This window comes from Neopsephotus bourkii, unplaced genomic scaffold (genome assembly GCF_033783945.1).
Source record: "Neopsephotus bourkii isolate Nb327-2 ecotype Australia unplaced genomic scaffold, CSIRO-AGI_Nbou_v1 NB_457, whole genome shotgun sequence".
Taxonomy (NCBI): Eukaryota; Metazoa; Chordata; class Aves; order Psittaciformes; family Psittacidae; genus Neopsephotus; species Neopsephotus bourkii.
The window spans coordinates 36,049-58,542 of NW_026900959.1; the positions used below are offsets into that span (position 1 = coordinate 36,049).

The 22,494-nt window shown below is 41.1% G+C and overlaps 1 long non-coding RNA gene across 1 annotated transcript in view; it reads right to left on the reverse strand.

The window, feature by feature from the left end:
• Nucleotides 1–19,270, reverse strand: part of LOC133210328 (uncharacterized) — a 30,846-nt gene extending 11,576 nt beyond the window's left edge. The window contains exon 1 of the long non-coding RNA XR_009724914.1: nt 19,151–19,270. This is a non-coding gene — a long non-coding RNA (uncharacterized LOC133210328). The remainder of the gene's footprint in view (nt 1–19,150) is intronic.
• Nucleotides 19,271–22,494: the final 3,224 nt, after the last annotated feature.

The following is a 22,494-nucleotide window of genomic DNA, read 5'->3' on the forward strand; positions in this document are numbered from 1 at the left end:
TCCATTTTTTTCTTTCTGCACATGATGCTACTAACAGTGGGGGAAGTTTCCATCAGCTTCTAGGGGCAAGAGAAGAAATGGAGTCCATCTGGGTAGGAATTCATTACAAGTCCAATAATGACTCTGATCAGATGGATGAGCCCACTGTTTGTAATGTAGGGCAGTCTAAAAACACTGGGAATCATAAACATGCATCCAGAAAGAAAGATAACCCCTAACTAGGCAAATTCACAAATACATAATAGTAAGATGAGGCTCTCTCTTTGGTGTGTACAAACTCAAAAGGAATAAAATATAGTGAAAGAATTCTTCAGGAATCATTTGTGAGGTGTTTCTTCGACTGGGTCTGTCCTCAAATGCTGCTGCTCTTTATCCACAGTTACAATAATAAATTAACTTAAAGATACCTTTCACTCCAGGAAAGAATTTGCTCCAAGTGTAGTGTGATCCATAAGATGCAACGAGGATAATCAACAGGTAGGTGATGACCCATAAGCCAAATGTTTAAGCACATTCAGATAGCTCATGCCTAACAAACCGAAGAGCATCCCATGCGTATATACTGAATAATCTGATCCCATTTCCATACAGATGTCTGAATTCTTTCCCTAAACACTTGGTGCTGGCACAGACCTCTGCAGTGCCAGCTGCAAAGCCTCTGTGGCTCTACTATGTGATGGCAACATTGCATTTTGTTCAAGGTAAGATATATCCATAGGCTTCTGTTGAAAGTATAAGAACAATAGAAACAGTTTGCAAATGTCCTCCATGTTAGCAGCAACATAGAGTAGGAATACTAACCATAACTGGCAAACTTCAGAGGTTTAATTTCCCAGCATATTTATTTATTCAACTATCATAAAATGCCCATCACCTTGACAACAAGGCATTTATTTGCCAATCTGAAAGCACAGAATGGCATAAAGATACCTATGCAGAGGGCAACATTATAGGGAATGGCTCTCGCTGCTTTCTGAAAGGTAACTCCAGAAGAGTAGTGGGATGGGGAGGCAGAGGAGAAGAGAACATCACACAGGAGAGAGATTCTGAGGCAGTTTGTTGCTTCTACCATAGCAGGCATTTGTTTGTGGGTATGTCTGAGAGTTGCAACCCTCTGTACTTTTCAGTAGCATACTAAACGCCATGGGCTTCAAGAGGTGTAAGCAGTGAGCACAGAAAAAGGGCCTCTGAAGGATGAGGCAAACCAGTGCAAAAGTAAAAACACACGGACTCCCTGTAGAACTTTGGCTGGTGGTTCAGGACAGATTCACTCTACAGACTCTATTCAGGATGATCCATGTGGACCAAACACAAACCTACCTATGTCCAGTTTACCAAAGATTCCACTATCCCAGAGCAGCTTACTATCACTATGGAGAAAGCACCAAAAATCAACAACCTACATTTGAAACAAGGTTCTCTTTTCAGTGACATTTTTCTTTTTCTAAAATGAGACTTACTATGCTGATGAGAGCAAGATCCAAATGCCAGCTAAGGCCTGAAGATCTTAAAGTCTTCATTTGTGTGTGAAGACAGTGTACATTAACACACACGTGAAGAATTTTTAAGCTGATCTAATGAAGCACTCACAACCCAACTCTGCTGAGACATACATCCAGTACAAACAAGAAATCAAATCCACTAAATCTACAAGTCCAGCTGTCAATCCCCTGCACATCAGAACCAGCAGCTGTTCAGCACGTTACCACACACATCCTTCCAGGAAATGAAGAGGCTGCTCCTCACAGGGTCTGTCAGTCATCTGCTCTGATAAAGTAGTTTAAAACTTGGCTTGTGTCATTCATTTATCTGCATGAATCAAAACACTGTCCAAGGCATCTACTGCCCTTTGGGTTGTGCAGCACCACAGACAAGCGGATGCGTTACGATAAAGAAGGAAGAGGGACTCAACCTCCAATTCGTTTTCCACAGTCACATACAGTAGAGGCAGGCCCAGGAGTCCCTCCATCACAACACTGCATTTCTTACTTGTCTGAGACCAGTATAGTAGCAGTACTTACTAAATGGCAACATGCAAAAATATCCAGACCATCTAAACAACCTCCCACACACCAAAAATGTTAAAGACTAGTAATTTGGTTCACAGACATTAGCAGAGTATGAGCTACAGAAACATCGAGTTTTAAAATTGGAAACTCTCACAAGGCAATTTTTGCAGCCTTTTACCCTCCCCTTCAAACCCAGGTTTTGCTCATTTGCCACATGCTGTATATAACAGGGCATGATGTAAAGACAGAGCTGGTCAAAGAGGATCCCTGTCCGCAAACACAACTTTGGGTTTTGATCATTATTTTAGATTTGTGGAACAAAAGGAAGGAAGAAATAAATCAGGACCCATCAATACATTCTGGTTGCATCACGACCTCTTCCCTCCAGGTGGGAGGGACAACCTTCCTAAAATGTGGGGCATTCACATGAGACATCTCTATGATGTACCTCACTGGTTTACACAGTGTCATTCTGGACACTGGAGGCTCAGAGAAACAAGTAGGGCTCTTTGACTTTTTACCCAATGTTATAAAAAATAACTTCTTGCCGTTAATAGCCCCCATGTAGTATCTCCTCGATAAATACAGAATATTGGTGAGCTTGAAGGGACACCTGCTGGCAACAGGTAACATTACAAACCCTAGAGTTAGTACTGGCACAGGAAGAGAACCTCAAATATTACAGCCTGCGATTATGCAGTGATCAATACTGATCATAGCAATGATCAATACTTTGCTTAATTCAGGATTCATTTGCAATTGCATCAGAGTAACCCTATCCATCTGGGTTACAGAATCATAGAATGGTTTGGGTTGGAAAGGACCTTAAGATCATCCAGTTCCAACCCCCTGCCATGGGCAGGGACACCTCACAGGTATTGCTCCAGGCTCTGTCCAACCTGGCCTTGAACACTGCCAGGGATGGGGCATTCACCACTTCTCTGGGCATCCTGTGCCAATGCCTCACAGTAAAGAACTTCTTCCTTATATCTCACCTGAACTTCCTCTAATTTTAAATACATTACCCCTTGTCCTATCACTACAGTCCCTGTTACATGGCTGTATTACGACATGAATAAACTGAGTACCTCATCTTCAAAGCAGACAGAGGTTTAGCTAGAACCCAAATGTATTGCCATGCTTCTCAGAAGGGCCCTGCCAGACGAGCAAAGCAGCTGAAGCAGAGGTATCCTTAGCAGGTGAATGCAAGATTCTGCCTCAGCAGGAAATGGCCAGAGGTGACATGGGAGAAGAGGTACACACCTCAAAGACATACAGACAAAGGGTAGTGAATTTCAATTGGAGTTAGCACCTTTGAGGATTTGGACAAGGAAGGAAAGAACAGGATGTACAAGATGACAGGATGTTAACAGCATCACTAGGATATTTAGATGCCTCCCCACGCTGAGTTACTAAGAGTCAAAGGATCCAGAAATACACAGCCTGACCTCACCACTGAGATTCCTCAAAGCAGGAACTGGACCATGCCCAGACATGGGGGAGGATCACCATGCAAACGTGAATACTGCTTATCCCAGGAGCTAAAAAAATAGCACCAGGTCAACAAACCAGGGATGTGAACTCACCCTGCAGACAGTGAACAACTTGCCTCACTAGACTGTTTCCCCAAGCCACGGTATTGGTTCAAAGTCTTCACTTTCCACCCCGTCTTCAAAGGCATCAGAACTTTTCTATAACATGATGCTGTCCTTTGTCACATTCAAATGATGCAACACCAGGAGAAGGATACCTCCCTCTCCTAATTCAGCTTCTCATGCTTGTCTCGTAACACAGTACAGTGAGGAAGAAGCAACTTCTGCCTTAGATGCACAGGGCAGCAGAAATGACACTGTTGTTAATGAAACCATTTCTTCTAATTCTAAAAAAAACTAATGTAACTATTTCTTCTTTTTATCCATATAAAGGGAGAGACTTTAACTCTTTGAATGCTCACATCTGCCATAAAAGGCCAACCTGCCTCAAAGCTGCCACATCCACACTCCTTGTTATAGAAATCTATTAGCCAGGCTGCAGAAATCCTTTGGATGGGGGTTTCTGCTATGAAAATAATAATCCAAACAGACGGCCTCTTGCACTGAAAACCCACAGGCAAGAAAGCAGAAGTCATCTCCATGGTAGCACTAACCAACTAAACCACTAAAACAACAACCCTGCATGCAGCTGGGACAGGTAAACAGACAGTATTTCAGAGGTACACCACATTTTAATGTCATGTGCTCTACCACTACCTATTACCAGCAAAAGCAGGCAGAACATTAGAGAAAGTGATGCAAACCCACCTAGACAGCATGCCATACACATAGCTGTGCTTTAGAGTCTTCTTCAGCACTTGTTCTACTGAATTATTGGCTGTCAAGCCTCTTCCATGAAAACATCAGGGATAACAGTAGATTTCAAGACCACGCTTGTCACTAAGGCTACATTCCACCCCAATTTCTGCTTTAAGTATTTCTCCAACCTCAAAATGATGTTGATGTTGGTGAAGCACTAGAATAGGTTGTCCAGGGAGGTTGTGAATGCTTCATCCCTGGCAGTGTTCAAGGCCAGGTTGGACGAGGCCTTGGGTAATATGGTTTAGTGTGAGGTGTCCCTGCCCATGGCAGGGGGGTTGGAACTTCACGATCTTAAGGTCCTTTCCAACCCTAACTATTCTATGATGAGCTGCTGTTTGTGCAGGTTTGACCTAGAAGACAGAAACTGAGAAGACAATGATGCCATGCAATTAACAGGAGGAAAAAAAACCTCAAAACTCTTTCCTAAGGTTTTTATTTCCAAATATAGTTGCAGGGATTCCTCCAACATCTTTTTTTTTTCCCCTTAAATGCAAAGCTTTTTAAGTCCTTTTGCTTCAAGCTGATCCTCGTAATTAAAAGAGCTGATAAAAAAGCTTTTGTTAAATGGATCTGTGCATATTAGAGTTCATTAAAATGTAATTCCCACAAAATAGGACATTTTAATCTATCCATACTTGGGAAAAGAGGAAGGAAAATGAGATATTCTCCACCCCCCCACTCTCCCATCTGTAGGCCACATGTGTTAATTACAATTTACTTGCCTAATTGAGAAAATCAGACATTAGCAAGTAGTTAACTAGTTATTAACTCAGTTACTCTTCAGAAATTTGGGAGAAATTATACTCTCAACTAAGGTGCCTGATCCAGCCTGTGTATTATTATTTTGCATGCTCCTCAATCTACCGAGTTGTCATTTAAGGGATTAAAACCATGTTAAAACCACTCCTTAAGTTGTAAGTTGCACAGAGGAATACTCCTATAACCATTTTACAGGATGATAAACTGTAGTAGAGTTTACACACAGACAACACTCCACATGATATTTGTTAGAATTCTGGTTATACATTATTAACACAGAAAACCCTTCTGAGCAGAGGCAGCGTATGCAATAACTACAAGCAGATGAGCCAAACCGGCACATGCGCTGCTATGCAAAAAAGCTGCATGAACTGTTTGAGTGGATGAGGATACAGCAGAAGGTCCCCAGGAGAGATCAGTATCAACCCCAACATGTTTTAGCATCAATACACTGTAAGAAGAGTCACATTCCAAGCTGCAGTTCTAGGGGCTTCTTTTTTTCCAGTCAAAGGATGCTCCTTGACCAATTGAAAAAGAAAGCATCTTGAGTTAGGCCTAGTAATTCTCTTCTTTTCCCTCCCGTTTCCCCAGCTCTGAAATAGTAATAGCAGTAGTGATCTTGTTCTTTGAGATACACAGATTACAATGATTATGCAGGTGTTAGATACTGCTTTTTATAGTGTTTCCATGCTGTTATCAGCCCCATCATACACATGATGACCCTATGCTTGCATCATTCCTAAATAATAGCAAATTGGTAGTAAATTATTTGTAAATGGGAAACATGTGCATGAAGTGACTGTTATCTGGAGATTCCTCTTGTCATCTTTACGCCTACTCAGATTTTCACACTGCAAGTGCAAAAATGGGGCTAGGTAGACATATGTGTTCCTTCATGGCTCACCTTTTAAACTTGATGCAGTTGGCCTAATAGGTGCTTCTTACAGTGCAGTACTTAACTATTTATTCTACCACTGATCCTCTCTATTTATACAGCAATCGGTTACTAGCTGTTTTAGCAACCAAAAGGAATCCAACTTCCCTTACAAGTAAATCCCAGTCACATCAAACTGGCAGCTCCCATCTCCCCACCTAGTTAAAGGCTATTTGGCTGAACTCCTGAGGCAAAAGCAGAGGAGACACATCAGCAGTTTGGCAGATACATTCTGAAGAGATGAGCTCCAAAGAAAAATTATGCTAAGAATCTCATTCGCATCTGGTTAGTGGGAAGTGGGAGTAAAACACTGTTTTCCTTCTGTTTCACAGCTACCTTATACTGGTGTGAGTCATTACGTATAGTAAAGCACCATATGGGGTAAGATGGTCCAGAAGAGGCTTAATCCTCAGCTGGGGTAACTGATTCCTTGGAGTGGCACCACTTTCTACTAGCTTATCTGTTCAGTATATCAGCAGTTTCACTTGATGAAAAGCACTCAAAGTATCAGACATCCAGTCTTGCACAAAAACAAGCTCAGTATCTTTATGTATAAAGTTGATGGCTTTTTCTTTTCAAACTCTACACAGTAATAATCTTCACAAATGGTGGATCCTCATTCTAACCGGCATGTAATGAGCCGTTGATAGATGACAGCAATCAGGAGTGACTGCTATTATATCTTGTTTTGTGAGTGGCAGAATGAATAGCAGGAATTCATCTCAGAGTGAATGAATACGTTCAAAGCCCCTTTCAGAAAACAGGACCTTCAAAGCAGGGTTACCATTTCCAAAGATTCAATATAGCTCCAGGTTTTTTTTTAGATGCTGGGCCAAGCTCATCCCCATCACAAGTCTTTGGAAAGCAGACACCAAAGCTGATTTTGGTTCACAAATTTGAACACAGAGGTCATGCTTCGAAAACAACTGTTTTTGTACCTACTAATTGTATTGCTCTGTATGGCACATAGGGCAGTTTATCTCTATCAGTTAGTGGTCACCCTACTTAAGATAGGCTTGGCCCACTGCTTCACAATGCTGCTCAAACACTCACTGCAGAGCACTCACTAGTCCCAAGCTTGTACATGAGGAGCTCCATGTTTTATTAAATAAGCTGCATCTTCAAATTTGGTAACTTCCCACTCCTCTCCTGCAGATACTTTTGAAATCCTCTTCCGACCACTACAGTGAACCAGCTAAAATTCACTGGGAATTCAAACATTTGCCTCCCACTGTGTGTATTGAATGTTAGATGATGAAAATAAATAAATAAAAAGCCCTCAAGTTTCCATCTGAACTGTAGTGTAAATACTTCTTAAGAGTTGAGCAAGTGGTTTGAAGAGCTTGTTTCACTTGTTCCATGCAAATATCAAGATTAACAGAGAGATTAATTATGTCCCATTTTTCATTTTACAAAGGATACAGGCAGATTTAGAATAACAAAAAATAAACCCTCTGGATTAATATTCATAACACAATGCTGAGCAGTACAAAAGCAACTCATTTTTTATGTAGAAAGGGGAGAAAAACTGTCAAGAGTGCTCCAGAAGCATAAATACATATTAAGTAAGGAAGTCTCACAGGATGTACTTTCTCAGTCTGTTGAAAGAGGGTTGGGGGCTCAAAAAGGGCGTGCAACATGTCATGGTTTCAGGAAATGAAACCAAGTTGACGAATTCCCAATCAAAATTTGATTTGGATCACATCAAAACTCCTATCTCTTCCTATTAAAGTTTTCTGTTCATCCTTATGAGGGTTGTAACTTTGGGTTCAGGTCCCTTAGCTTCAAAGCTCAGCAGGATGTTGGGTTGAGGTCCTGGCATAAGTTATGTCTGTGTTATTAGCTAGTCAAGTTCATTCCACAGGAAACACTGGACAAGCAAAACAAAGAACTGCCATCACTGCCCCAGCCTTTGGTGATAAATACAAGCCCAATTCTGAAACATACAGCACTGAAGATTGAAATTAGAGGAACTAAATGCTGCCTGAGAAAGAAACTAATCTTGCCCTTTACAGGAGCCACTAAAGTAGAACTTTGTGACTTTTCAACTTCTCACTTCACCTAAACATAGACTTATCTGAGACCTCCACATTAGACATGCAACTAAAACATATTACTACACCAATAATAACAGCAGTATTAATTCCTAAAACTCTGACAAGCTTTGAATTGTTTAGTTTGGGATTAAAAGCCTGTAGGTTTTTTCTAATGGAGTCCCAGTATTAGGGAGACTCTCAGATTTTATTTTTACGTTTTCAAGCTTTGTAAAACTAAGAAATCTTGGCAATATCAAAATGCGTTATTCAAAACTGTCTTTACACTTAATATCCTGATCATTAGAGGCACTGAATCACAGTTTCTGCACGCTGATGGTCTGCAACACTGCCTTGCGTAGGTGGTTCAGCTATTCAGCTCAGGTTATACCAAATACTGGATTATTCAAGATCATGAGATGACTCTTCAAAACCAGCAGGTTTAGGAGATTATGGGCAGAGAGTACATGATGCAGGAACATGGAGATTTGCAAAGATTCATTCATTTATGAAAGGAAGAAAGCCTGACAGCTTGAAGCATACTGCCAATTGCTGAGAAAACATTTACTTCTTGCTAGAGCAGACCTGGGTGTTTGCTCTTTGAATAATGAAATCAAAGAGAAATTCCAGCATTCCTCCTGGCATCTCTTTTAAACTCTTCCACTGATTTCAGGCAATTCTGGAACTTACACATGGAAGGAATCATCTACATGAAAACATCCATGATTCACACGATTTGCTGTATACAGTTTCTTTCACTTGCATCAGTACTGGGCATGCAAGATGTTGAATGATGGCTCCCTAGCACAGATACTAAATGAACAACACAGCACTGGTTTATGAAGCAGACTTTACTGATGCATAAGTTTAAACAAAAAACAAACAAACCCCAAACACAAACCACATAAGCAACCTCAGACCACACTGGAACTTTTGAGAGAAGTTCCAGACAATCAAAGGCATAACTCTTGTGCAGGAATTATCCTGGATAAAATTGGCACTTGCATCATCTGTAGATATTGAAACCACTGTGTAGTTCAGTGCATAAAAAAATTAAGTCTTCAGCTGCTAACTCAGCTGGATTAGGAATAGTTACCTCCTGTGCTTCACACCTGATGGGGGTCAAGCAACCAAAAATGCCATTTGTCTTTCTGCAGCTGAATCCCATTTTGACTTTCTCAGTTTGTAATACCACATCCTCTACTTCCCACTAATTGTTCCTTATTAGAAACTGTGTATTTGCTCCTTCCTTTCTTCTTGTCTTTATTAAATGTCATCTGATTTGGAGGCATTTTCCCAATGCATCAAACTTATTTCAAGTTATATTCCATCTTCCCAAGCACTGACAACACCCCCCTCTCCTGCCAGGTTTGTCCAAGCTCTAAGTAACTAAGAAACCTCTAGAAGTTTAACATGCCACACATTCATATTCACTTAAGATTTCATAGCAACATTATTCAATATGCTATGGTCTCCCAAAACAATTTCACACATTATCAGCAAGGCTGCACTCAGATCATCCTGTCTGGAAAAAGCTGCTCTCTCTAGATCAGGAGTCATAATGCAAAACTATGTGTGGTACAGGACCTCTGACACTTAAAGGGGGATCTGTACTACCAGTAACTACAAAGCAGGAGGATTTATAAATGCACATACACATACATACATGTACACTCAGATTTGTTATTTTCTGCTCACAGTCTATTTATGAATTTTATCAAGTATATTTTAAAGAGACATTTATTTAGGCAAGTTTTTTTCTTTCACTTTTACTAGCAATCAGGAAAATCAAGGAGATTAAGTCAGCCCTTTAATGACATTTTGACTTCTTTTGCATCAGCTTAAGGTAACAGCCCATTTTATATATTAGATGCAGACAGATCTTAATACGTATAATTATGCAGTTTGCAAATGTGACAGCTCTGATGTTGCTGCAGTACAAGTCTATGCAGTTAAATTAGAATTATAATGACAGTAATTACACTAATTAGTCTTTTTTTTCTAGTTTGTTACCAGCAAAGTTTTGCATATTTCTGTAACAGCTACTTCTGCTTTCTCTAAAATTCCACCATAACCAATTCACTAAAATGCTAATTTATCACAGCCATATAATACACAAGTAACATTCAGACATAAAAATGCAAATGCCAAAAGGGTAAAACTTAAAATCCGTGCAATGCTTTTCATAAATTATTTACATGGATGGTCTGCAATTGTAATGCTTAGAAGTTTAGACAGGCAGAGGGTGAAATATTTAACGTAATCCACAGGCAGCACCACAATTTCTATGCAAGAGTACACACACAAGAGACTAGCCTGCAGATGACATAGTAACAGCAAGGCTTCCAGTTCTCTGGCAAGGCAGCAAGGCTTTGTGCAAAGTGCTACAGCGCTCGTAGGTGCAGACTTCACTTCGAACTGGATCCCCTCCAGATTTTCTTCTTCCACTAAAGGGGCACAGGACAGTGTTTCACTGTTGTCATCAGCTGGCCACTTGCACTGCATGTGTTCTGGTGATAACTGCCGAGAGCTTTAGCTGAGCCCGAGTTGGCAACTTCCACACCATAATCATGTTTTCGGAAGTTTACTACTCAGTTATAAAAGTTGGCTTCAAAGCTGAAGCTCAACAAACAACAGGGAATGAACTGGGGCATGTTATTTGCTTTTATTCTCCCTGGTTTAAGATGACAAATGGGAAGAAGCTGGAATTGATCTAATTTCAGCTTTTTCTTTAATTGCTTTTTTAAGTATTTCTGAAGAGTAACAGGTTGGGGTTTTTTTTAAAGCTCCTTACAGCAAATGAAAGCTCAGTCATGTAGTTCTTTCAAATCCACAGTTTGGATCCTTAGCTCATTCAAATTGGTAAAACTAACAAAACAGGAATAACTAACCAAATGTCTTAAAATGCATAAAAGACACATTGTTTGTCCTCTGTTCTAGCCGACATTGCTTCAAAACTGTGAATGAACTATAAATCCATCCCATATATTTGTACTGCCCGTCACAAGAACTCCATTGAAGACTCCAAGTCATGTAATAAGAACTTTCAGGCTGTATGTCAGTCAATTTCAAAGCTAACCTTTGCCTGTCAAACAAATAACCATTTTCTTACTTTAATGTCCACATTCCCATGTCATCATCATCACCCCATCCTGTGTCTCCCCCTTTTTCTCCTCCTTCCCCTTCAGTTTAGTGGGTGGCAGACCTGTCACTGAAGAGACTTGAAATCCTTTGTGCACGCAGATATGCAAGTATGAGCAACTGAGCAACTGTAAGGAGCACTGTACCATTACAGGGATGATGCATTATGATTTGCAAAGTTTTGAAGAGAGTCAACCTCATCAGCTTCGATTTGTTTGCTCATGCTGCAATTCAGTAAGAACATCAGGTGAGCCCAAGTGAAAGATTTTGTCATCTATTTCTCGGAGAGCAAGGAAAAGCCATTTGTGGCCTCTACCCTTTGAAACAAGTTATGCCAAGTAGGGAAGTTGGCTGCACCCAAACTGCCTGCAGCTTCCTGAGCAGCCCTTAGGCCAAAGCATCATCCCAGCCATTTTGCCTAGGGGTTTGGAATGTCACTGGGATTGGTCCTGGAATGATTCTGCCAATATCCCGCAGCAGAGGGAGCACGGAAGAGCGCAGAAGGACATAAAAATTACATAAGCCTAACCGCTGATTTAAGTTGAATGTTAAAAATCTAATTTGGGAAAAAAAATATAAATCCAGTGGAATTGGTTCAAGGCATACGAGATTAACAAGATAATTCCAGATTCTTCCCTGTTTGTAACTAGAGACCTGGCCATGAAGAACCTACTCATCCTCCATTTTATTTTAAGTACTGTATGCTATATGACTGCAATGGTTTAAGATCTCCTTATTACCACCTAATCACCTAAAATGCTGCTCTATCAAGCTGACAACTTTCCTGTACAGTCAATGTTAACTTGGTCATAGTGACCTTGTAACCACCCTAATCCACAGAACCTCTTCCTCAGTCCTTGTAAATGGCTCAGAATCACTGCTCTCAAACTGCATGGCTATAGATACCTGGACATGAAATTATAGCACCCAGTAGTCCTGAATTTGCAGGACACATTGAGGCCAACCAGACACATCAATGTAATTGCTCTGGGAGATTTTAAACAGAGGTTCTACCCATTTAGGTGTTATTTTAGGTTAAAGTAGCCAGAAAAATGAAACCGTTCCCTTGCAGTTACATGTTCTGTAACTGTCATCTGATGGGGGTTTTTTTGCACACCATCTCAAAAATAACCAGAGCTCAGAAATAGCAGACTGATGAAGACAACAGTAGTTTGATCAACATTAGTTTCTTTGTTGTTAAGTGTAAAATAAAGGTCAAGGCACAACTATGCCAGGTTTCTTGCAAATATGCATTGAAAAGGGGCAATTCTTAGCTCAAAGAACTCATCAGTTAATTTAAAGAACGAACTGAATATAGGTCAGACACATAAAGCATGGAAAGGAAGATCACAACAACAGGGAAATAGGATTAAAGCCAGACAGCTAACGTACAGTAACAGCCTCAGCTTCTTGTCAGTTTATCCTTCACTGAATAACAAGGGTTTAAGAGTTCTTTAGAGCTGCTTCTATGCCAGGTTTATCCTTTCAGCAAAAAACACTTCCCTGCAAGATGGTCCTCAAAGAAAACCATTTGTAAGACAAGTTTAAACATTTGCTCTAGTCAGTCTGTCATTGAATGAACAAAGCTCATTCACAGATTGACACATGTAATTTTCAGGTTTATCTGTTTCAGGTGCTGAGCTCCTACCAACCCCAGAACATGCAACAGAGAAGATGCAGACATCCAACTTGAACACACATGCAGCAATGCAATTACAAGAAAGCAGAGCCTTCTCTGCCGAGACCTAAGGTCTGCCAAGCAAATAATCTAGTGTGCAGCTCACTCTGAACCTCTCCAACACCAGGGAAAGGCATTTGCTCTGACTCAACCTAACAGCACATAAGAAAGCAAATTACAGCTGCACATACTAGCTATCAACACTGACAGCAGCCTGCCAGTGCCTACAGGGGCCAACAAGAAAGCTGGAGAGGGGCTTTGGACAAGAGCCTGTAAGGACAGGATAAGGGAAAATGGCCTTAACCTGCCAGAGGGGAGACTGAGATAAGCTCTTAGGCAGAAGCTCTTCCCTGTGAGGGTGCTGAGGCACTGGCACAGGGTGCCCAGAGAAGCTGTGGCTGCCCCATCCCTGGCAGTGTTCAAGGCCAGGGTGAACACGGGCTTGGAGTAAGCTGCTCTAGTGGAAGGTGTCCTTGCCCATGGCAGGGGGGTGGAAGTGGATGAGCTTTAAGGTCCCTTCCAACCCAAATGATTCTATAGTTTAGGAGACGCATAATGACTAATGTTATGTACTAGAATGTAGTAGTTGAAATTGCTTAAAAAACACCTGAAAACATCACTGAAAGGCTGAATTTGCTATCAGTGAACACTCACAGAAGTTTGATACTAATCTGTTTAGAAAGAAACAATTTACTCTGTATTAGGTTCACTGCAAAACCACAGAAAAATATTATGAACTAGGGGAAAAACACACACTGAGACAAAGTAAACCTTTAGATAGCATGTTCTCATATACCTTTCATGATTCAATTTACAAACAAGCCCTCAGTTTGAAATTTAAATTACATTTCAGTAGTGACACAGGATACAAAAATCAATGGTGGAGAACTGGCAGCCAAGTATTCATGCTTTTCTGCAAAAAATCTCTCAGAATCTAAACAACAGATATACTTTTTTTTTAATGAAAATATTAGAACCCCTTTAAAGTCAATCTCTTATCCTCTTCTGCAAAGACAGGAGACTCAATTAAGCAACAGTTTCAGCAGGGGTTCCCAAGATCCTTCAGAAGGTAATAAAAAAACCCACAGCATCAAACCGCCACACTGCATTAGAATTTGACCTTTTTTTCCTGATGAAACTTGTTCAAGGTTGTCTGGAATATTGCTAAAATGTCCTGTTGTACGAGAACAATTTGTAGCATAGTCTGTCACCTCTCTGCTATAGGGACAATATGAAAATCTGTTAAAGCCTGTAACAACACAGGACTTTTCAGTGGCAAAACTTGAAGCAAAAGCTCGTTTTATATGATTCTAGTAAATCCATTTTTACACACAGCACTGTCTGCTGGAACTTACTGACCTCTGTAATATCCACTTACAAGGGAGAGTGAAGCCCAGTGCACACTGTTGTACAGGATATTCTCCACCAGCACACAAACTCAACCCACACTCTGAAAGCTCAGCAGAACATGGATTAGGAGAACACAATTTTCATTGAAAGGGGTGTGGCATTGCATAAATGGCTTTGTAGAAATCTTCAGCTCATGCAATGCTCCATTTAAAACATGTAATCCATTAAGTAAATCTGCTAACAGATCCAATCCAAACATGATCTGAAAGACAACTAACATACTAAACATTTAAGACTAAGTTTTTGCATTGACACAAAAACATTCTCTCAGAGACTCTGGAAATTGAAATAAACATATGAATGTGCATATTTGGGGTTTAAATGAGTAGCAAAGAAATGATGCTACAAAGTTCTATATATTCTCCATGTTCTAGAAGGATCACAAACGAGAAAGAAGTTTGCTCCAAATAACGTGCTTTTCCTCAACAAGGGCGGGGGGGAGGGATTGGGAAAAAACAGAAGTTTAGGTCTCTTCAATACTGGTAAATACATTATACTATAGACCAAATTATACCAATGTACTCAATATACTACAGCATTTCAGCGAAGCCTGTGAATATCACACACTTACAACAGTTGCTCTATCTTTTTGATAACTCTATTACTTGAGTTCAGAGAAGGTTTATAGACTAGAAAGCCTCAGATATGGTCATGAATGTTTGATGCCTTCACACACACACTGTTACTGCTGTAACGTCACTCCCTGCTGAAATTACTACATACGGACAGCCTGTGGTCATTACAGGCCAACGGGAGCAGTTTGAGTATTAAAATGACGTACCTCCTACACTGCTGGATTATTTTCCACACTGGAATTGGTACTAACTCATTCAGCATGTTTCTCAGAGGAAAAGGTATGGTCCTTGAAATTGCAAAAGAAACTACTAGCTATCAGTGTTTGTACAATGCCCAAAATCAAGCCTGTTAATGTGAGGTACCTTCGGCTTTTTTGCAATCTATTTAGAAAGACTGAGAAATGGCCAAATTCCAAAACACACAGGATTACTGTAGTAGGGCAAGAAATTCGACATATATGTCTTGTCATATTGAGTAATTCAGCAGTCCAGTGGGTTATACTTGTTACAGTACTTCTGTAATGCTCAAGAGCAAACTAATCGTCACTATCAAAGCACTGAGGAATGCTCTACCCCTCAACCTCTCACACAGTGGGGAAACACCCCAGACGTCAAAAACTATTCAAAACTATTTGCCTCCCTTTTTCTTTCTCCTACCAAATTTCATTCCCTCATTCACATTTCCAAGCCCTACTCCTTCCACTTCCACAGGTGAACAAGCCAGGAGACAGAGAAACAAATTCCCAAATTGTAACTTCCAAAACAATATGCTGTGAGAACAACAAAGGAATGAACAGAAACAGTTATCCAAATTCTAGTTGCAGTGGGGAACAAAAAAAAAAGAGTGCTCCCAGAGGAATTAAATTCAGGGCCTTTTTACAACAGCTTTATCTCCCTCTCTGCATCTGCCAGCTCACACACTGCTTGTGCATCCTGCAGAGCAGTTGCTCTCAGCCCTAACAAGTGCTGACAGGGCCCAGCCCAATTACAACCAAGCAACCCACAGGATATTTTTTTATTGCAACATTACCTTTAAAATGCTTCAGTCACTTTTTTGTCACGGCAACAGCAGTAGAGGCTTTTCTTTCCTGCCCCCCCCCCCCCCCTTAGTTGCGTTCTAAATTCTCTGCTCATTCTGCTATTTGAACAAGAGGAATATTGATTTGCTGCCCTACTGGCACTTCAGAAAGGCCTCGGCTCCCTTCTTGTCCCAGTTTCAGCCAGATCCCAGCAGATTTTCCACCCCATCCAATAAAGGAACTGAAGAGCGATTGCACAGGGAACCAGCCAACACATTGGTGCAGACACAACCAATGTTCTTCCCATTGTCCATCATCTCTCCTTACATTCACCGGAACAGGAGAGGGGACCAGGAAGACCAGCAGCAGCCATACCCCCACATCCTCAGCCACTTAAGCCCTAACATCAGGGAATAGGTGAATCCCAAATCTCTAATGTGGGCATCCCTCAAGGAGGATTTTCCTTTTATGATCTTAGAATTACATCACACTGCACGGCTTCAGGGTAACTCTTCTTAAAATTCCTTCATTTTATCTTTATCCTGGGAGATAAAAAGTTACCCCAGCACTTCATCTATGGAGCTCACCTTCTTCAATCTTAATACCAGACTGCAAAGATATCAGAACCCACTTACACAGAGGTCCAGAAAACACTGCTTGCACTTTACTTTTAGTCAGGTCATGTTTTTTAATCTTGAGTGGTACTGAAATAACTTAATCAGATTAAAACAAACCAACCTGGATTACCTGACTGCACAGGGCTGGATCCAGCCTCACAGGCTGACACTGCCCACATCCAGCACAAGCTATTGGGAAAGACACCTGAAACAAAACCACCCCTGAAACTGACACCTTCAACAGCCCCTAGAAACACAAACTTCCATGAAATAAGACTGGATTTGTGGGGTGCTGCTGATGCAAAGGATTAACCAATGTACAGGGGGGTTAGGGTTAAACCACCTGCTTAACAATGTTACTGCTTACTCAACAAATGCGTGCTCAATGCTTACCGGAATAGGGTGGGAGGACCAAGGCTACTGATAAGAGGAAGGAACAGTAACTCCTGTTCTTTGGACCCCTAAATCGGCTGAAATCAGCTTTGCGGTTTGGACAGTGACTAAATCACCAGGGAACATGGCAACAACTGGAGATGAAAAGTTCAGGGAAGACTCGTTTACTTCATCTTGAGACCCTTGCTCAGACCATCAGGAGACGCAACACAAGCAAGGACCTTCTACCTCATTATCATATGAAGCGGGGATAGGTCATGACTAAGTATAGGCGTACTGTGTAATCTCATGAATATGTAATAATTTAGAGGATAAATCTGAAGGAGGTACACATGCCTTTGGAGGAGCAATCCCCCATGTGCTGAATAAAGCTTAGTAAATACTTTACAACTTTAAGGAGTTGTGGAGCCTACCCCCGTATCACTGCAGCAAGCAAACGGACTTGGCTGGGTCACCATTAGTGAAAGGGTCTCTGTAAGATACACATACACAGGGAGCAGATGGACACGGATGCACCCAGGGCTGGACCTGCCAGAGGTCATGTTGGCTTTAAAACCTCCTCCTCATGTAACTCTGATGTAATTTCATGCAGTGAATTAACAACACAACCCCTCAACACAGTCTCTGAACTGGAAAGTCCAGCGCCACAGCTCTAAGATATGTAACAAGCTGGAATAAGGAATGCTTTGCTACATGTTAGATGACTAGCTAGATGGATTGCTAGACAAAATTACAGATTAAATGGAAGTTACTTGAGAAACATAGGTTTTCAGTCATGGAACAAATTCACAAAAGAGAAAACGACAATGGCATCATTATGATTACACTCAACAATACATGTTCTCCCTGGCCAAATTCAACAGCAGCTATGCTCTACCTCACTTTCTCTTAGCTTTAGCTGGAAATTTACTGCCGCTAATGAGTTAAGATGGAATGATTTTGTTGTATATACATATATATTGCCTATATGGCTTTTGCATCTGCCACATGTCTTCTTTCCCACAGTCACATCCTCTTGGACACGGAAGACCACAGGACAAAGGCTGAGACCTTTCTGACTCATCTCAAAGCAGAATGTCTCATCTCTGGAAGAAAACTTTCCCACCCTTTGCTTGTGAGAGATGCCATACAATACAGAGCACAAGGAATTACTCTCATCTCTCCTAAAGCTTCCATGATGAAGATTACTATGGTACCTCTCGATTAGAAGTCACTCTGGGTGACTTCTGAACTCAAAATCTCGACCCTTTCCCTGCCAAATTCCCACCTCATAAAATTTAAGCCTCAATTAATGCAATTGCTTCTTCTAAACAAGTACTGCTCCCCCGAACTGATCTTCCCATAAAGCTCATTTTATTTACTCTTTTAACATAACAATTATTTTCTCTTCCATAGGGATTCACCACACTTTATAGTCATCCGAGTCACATTATCCCACTTAATGGCTCCTGCTCTTTTCAAATCACCGAGGTCAAAGCCCAAACACACTTTGACTAATTCTGTGACCAGTAAGCACGTTTGGTTTGGGCTCTCCCCTCATGCATTCTATTACAGAACTGAAAATAGGGCTCTTAAGGCAAAGTTCCCTTTTTCTTCCTCACCAACAGGCTTGGATTCGAAAAGAGACCACCAATTTAAAACAAAAAGAAGTATATTTGCATATTGAAGACTTCCACACGCCTCCCAAAAACCCCACAAACCGACCCTGGACCATAAAAGACGGTATATTACATTATAAACATAAATAGAGACGCGTATATGTCATTACACCATTACTTGCCGGTGTCCCCCCTCAGCTCCGCGACTTTCCAGAGCCTTCGGCCGGCCCCCTCAGCCCCTAACGGCCATTAACGGCCATTAACGGCCACTAACGGCCACTAACGGCCCTCAGCGGCTCGCGAGCGTCAGCACCCGCGGCAAGGAACGCGGCCGGCGGCATTTTAAAGTCAGAATACATTCAATCAGCTTCTTTGAGGCTTTATTTTTTTCTCTCCCCCTCATCTCTGCGGGACCAGCAGTAAGGGGGACCCGAGCCCCGCGGGGGTTCGCCGCCTCAGGAACAGCTTCGTGGCTGAGGGAGGACACTCCTCAACCAGGGTCGGCGGCCATCATGGCTCCGTAAGGAACCGCCACCACACTACGTGGCCCAAAAGCAGTCCAGACGGAGCTCAAAAGCAACAGCAGAAGGAAGGCAAAATAAGGATTTGTACCCACCCCTCCCGTCTCACCTCCTTTCCGCCGCACGCGGCCACGGCACCAAGCCCAAACTGCATGGATCCTTTGGAATGAGCAGTGGTTTCCATCATGGAGCCTTCTCCCCACACCGAGTCGTGTGCCTGGAGTACGGGAGAGAATGGTACCGCCCTCACTGCCACAGGTGAGCCCTTTAATGAGTGCTAATGAGCCAGTGATGAGCACAGAGGGGGCCTCATCACCTCGTACCCATCGCAGGTGCTTATTGTTGCCATCCCTATGGCTTGTTACGAACTGGCACGGACAGTGGCGGCCTGTAAATGTCCACAAACCCTTCCTCTATCAGACTAACCCCTTTTGTAAGACCCATTTTATCTTCTATAAGGGCAGAAATCCGAGTGCTCCTGGAGTAATGCCCTTTTTTAAATACGAGGTGGTGCAGAATAGAGCACCATATTCCACGTGGTGCCTAATATGGAGTCTATTATAAAAAAAAATGCAAAAAAACCCACCCTAAATAAAAACACAACCACCCAACTATCAGCTCCCTGTATGCCATCTGTTCAGGGCTGTGCTTATTCCATAGGGGGTTGCAGAATTGTATGTACAAACTCTGTGATTCTCTTATTAAGACACTTTGATGTAAGGATTTTAGTGCATCTGCTGTGTGCAGAGCTTTAAGAGTTAAATTAATCTGGTATACATTTTAAGTAACAGCAGTTTAGCACCTTACTGTGCTATTGATCCTATTTTCTTCAAGGAAGTTCCATAAATGGTGGGGTTTTTTAGCACTGTGGGAGTCTTTTATTACTGCTGTAATGCAAATCAAGCAGTTATGATCACCACAGACTGATTTTGCTCTTTAGAGATTGAAGCCCCAGGGACAGAATTATCTTCTGATGAATTCGACCAAATGGATTTTGAGGACTTTGATGATGTTGCTTGTGGGTGTATGTGTGTGCATGTGCCACTTTTCTCCGTCAGAATTTACATTAAGACAAATGAAGAATGAAAACAGGATTGTGGATATAGTTGTGTCAGTATAAACATACTTTACAATTAGATAGCTATTACCATAGAGTAAGGGAAGAACTAAACCAGTATAAATCACTTTTATACTAACTTGATTGCATCCACCAAGGACTTCATAGTAGCATAACTCTTCTATAAAAAAAACCCAAACCCGTTACCAACATTATTATTCCAGTAAAATGTAAATGCAGACTAGGCCTTAGATACCAATTAAACTGCAGTTGACAGAAATGTTATTGTTTAAATAGAATAAATGTAACAGAACAAAGAGAAAGATAAATAATGAAGAAATAATAGAAACAGATACCTGTGATATTGTTGAATTGTCCAAGGAGAAGATTTGAAGGGAAATTATTTTATAAGTCATTTAAGGAACTTCTTTGTTAAGAGGATGCTAGTAGTTTGGAATCTTAAATGTAAAGCAACTGAAATGGATTCTTACAGTCTTTTGTTTGTATATGTATATGTGTGTATATATATATATCTGTCTTTGTGAGTCACTCTGAAAATGGACCTCTAGAGCCAGATTCGTCACTCGCCCACCAACCAAGTTTACTTCAGTGAATTACAGTTATTTCAAAAACTTCATGTAATTCCATTTCCGTTAGAACATGTGGCTACTCAGAACACCGAGTGATCTCTGGGAAGAAATCCATAATGAATTGAAATCTGTCACTGATATTTTACGTGAAAGAGCTTATTGTCCTTGCACGGTCCTCTAACAATTCCTGTGTTGCGGAGTATTTAAGGCAGAAGGACTCTGTATGCAGAGTCCATTAATTTCTTACTGTGCTCACCTTCAGGTTTCCCCACAAAACCTGATACATTGGTTCATGCTTTTTTTCCCCATTTTCTCTTTCTTTCTGGTGGAACCACTGGACTTCTTCACAGCAAATAAGGGCAAGAAAAGGAGAGGGAAAGGGAGGAAAGGGAAGAGCATTAGAAGAAGCATGGAGAAGAACGTCAGTAAGATTTATGGGTCATATATTGCCACAGAAAGGCTGTAGGTGGTAGGGAGCATGCTGTTTTGGCAGTAATTTATAGTTCCTTGCTATGACAGACTCCTAGACCGAAGATGAAAAAGGTGCTATTAAAGCAAAAACAGGCTATCTAGACTGTTGTAAACAAGGATCTTTTTATCACAGCTGCTACAACCCATTGGTTGATCATTCACTGGGAAATTAGCAAAGGTGTAACCTTTTCCAGGTTCAGTCTGGGACCCTTAGAGTCAGAATTCATCTGATTTTCTGCACCCCTTTACTGGTATGGCTAAAGTGATGGAGCAGAATAAAGGTGGTTTTGCTGCTTTGCTATTCCTCTGCAACTGGAATAAAAATAGACTGGTACAAATTACCTTTTAGTCTTCCATAACTAGGAAGATACAGATTTAATATTTTAGTTGAAAACAAACCCAAACATCTTTGGTTAAAAGAGCCGTACCAACACACTTTTTAAGGACTGAGCTCTGAATTTTGCTGGGACTTACAGGTTATGAAATTCCAATGGGCATTCCCAGGATTTTGATGTTAAATTTAGTTTCCAAGTTGCTAAAATCTTGCTTTGTTATTCAGAGAGCTGTCTCTAGTTCTAGGCTAAGCAGTTGTTTCTTGAAACATATCATAAACTAGAAAGAAGTTTAGGTCTTCATAAGTGAATCATGAAAATAAGACTATTTCTTTTCCATGCTTTACATCTCAAGTAGGGTGCTCTAGAACTGTTTGGTGTCCTGAACTTCACAGTAATGACTTTCCAAGATGCCAGTCGCAGAGCAGCAGTTAGGTCTCCCAAAGCCCCAGTCTGCAGTGCAGAACTCTTACCTATTGAGTTCTGCATACATCCTTGCATCTTTTTCACCACTGTTTGAAATGTACAGGCAATATCTTCCTAGATATATTTGGAGCTTGGCCCTCCCAAATTTATTCCAGAAGTAGCACTTAAGCAGCTGCGCCTGTTGTTTGGTAGCAGGTAAGCAGGGGATTTCCTTTTCAGGGAGTGTCAATCTAACACCTTTCTGCCAGCATTATGTTCACTTAAAGTACAAAGCTCTGACAAACTCTTTAACAATGGAAGCACTTGCAGGCAACTCTACTATTAAGTGAAAACCGTTGGCATGTCTCTACTGTTAATTATTATTACTACTATTAAATATTCAGTGCAGGGAACACATTTACAGTAGTGCTCTGTACTCTGCATCAGTCTGCAGTTAAATTCCAAGAATAAGCACTACTACAGTGAAGATAAACTGTGTACACCCCCAATCTTTGCATCAATCCCTTCATGGCCTACCACAAAATGACACTCTAAGGTGTTCAAATACTGCTATCTTCAAAGCACATTAGCATCTCAA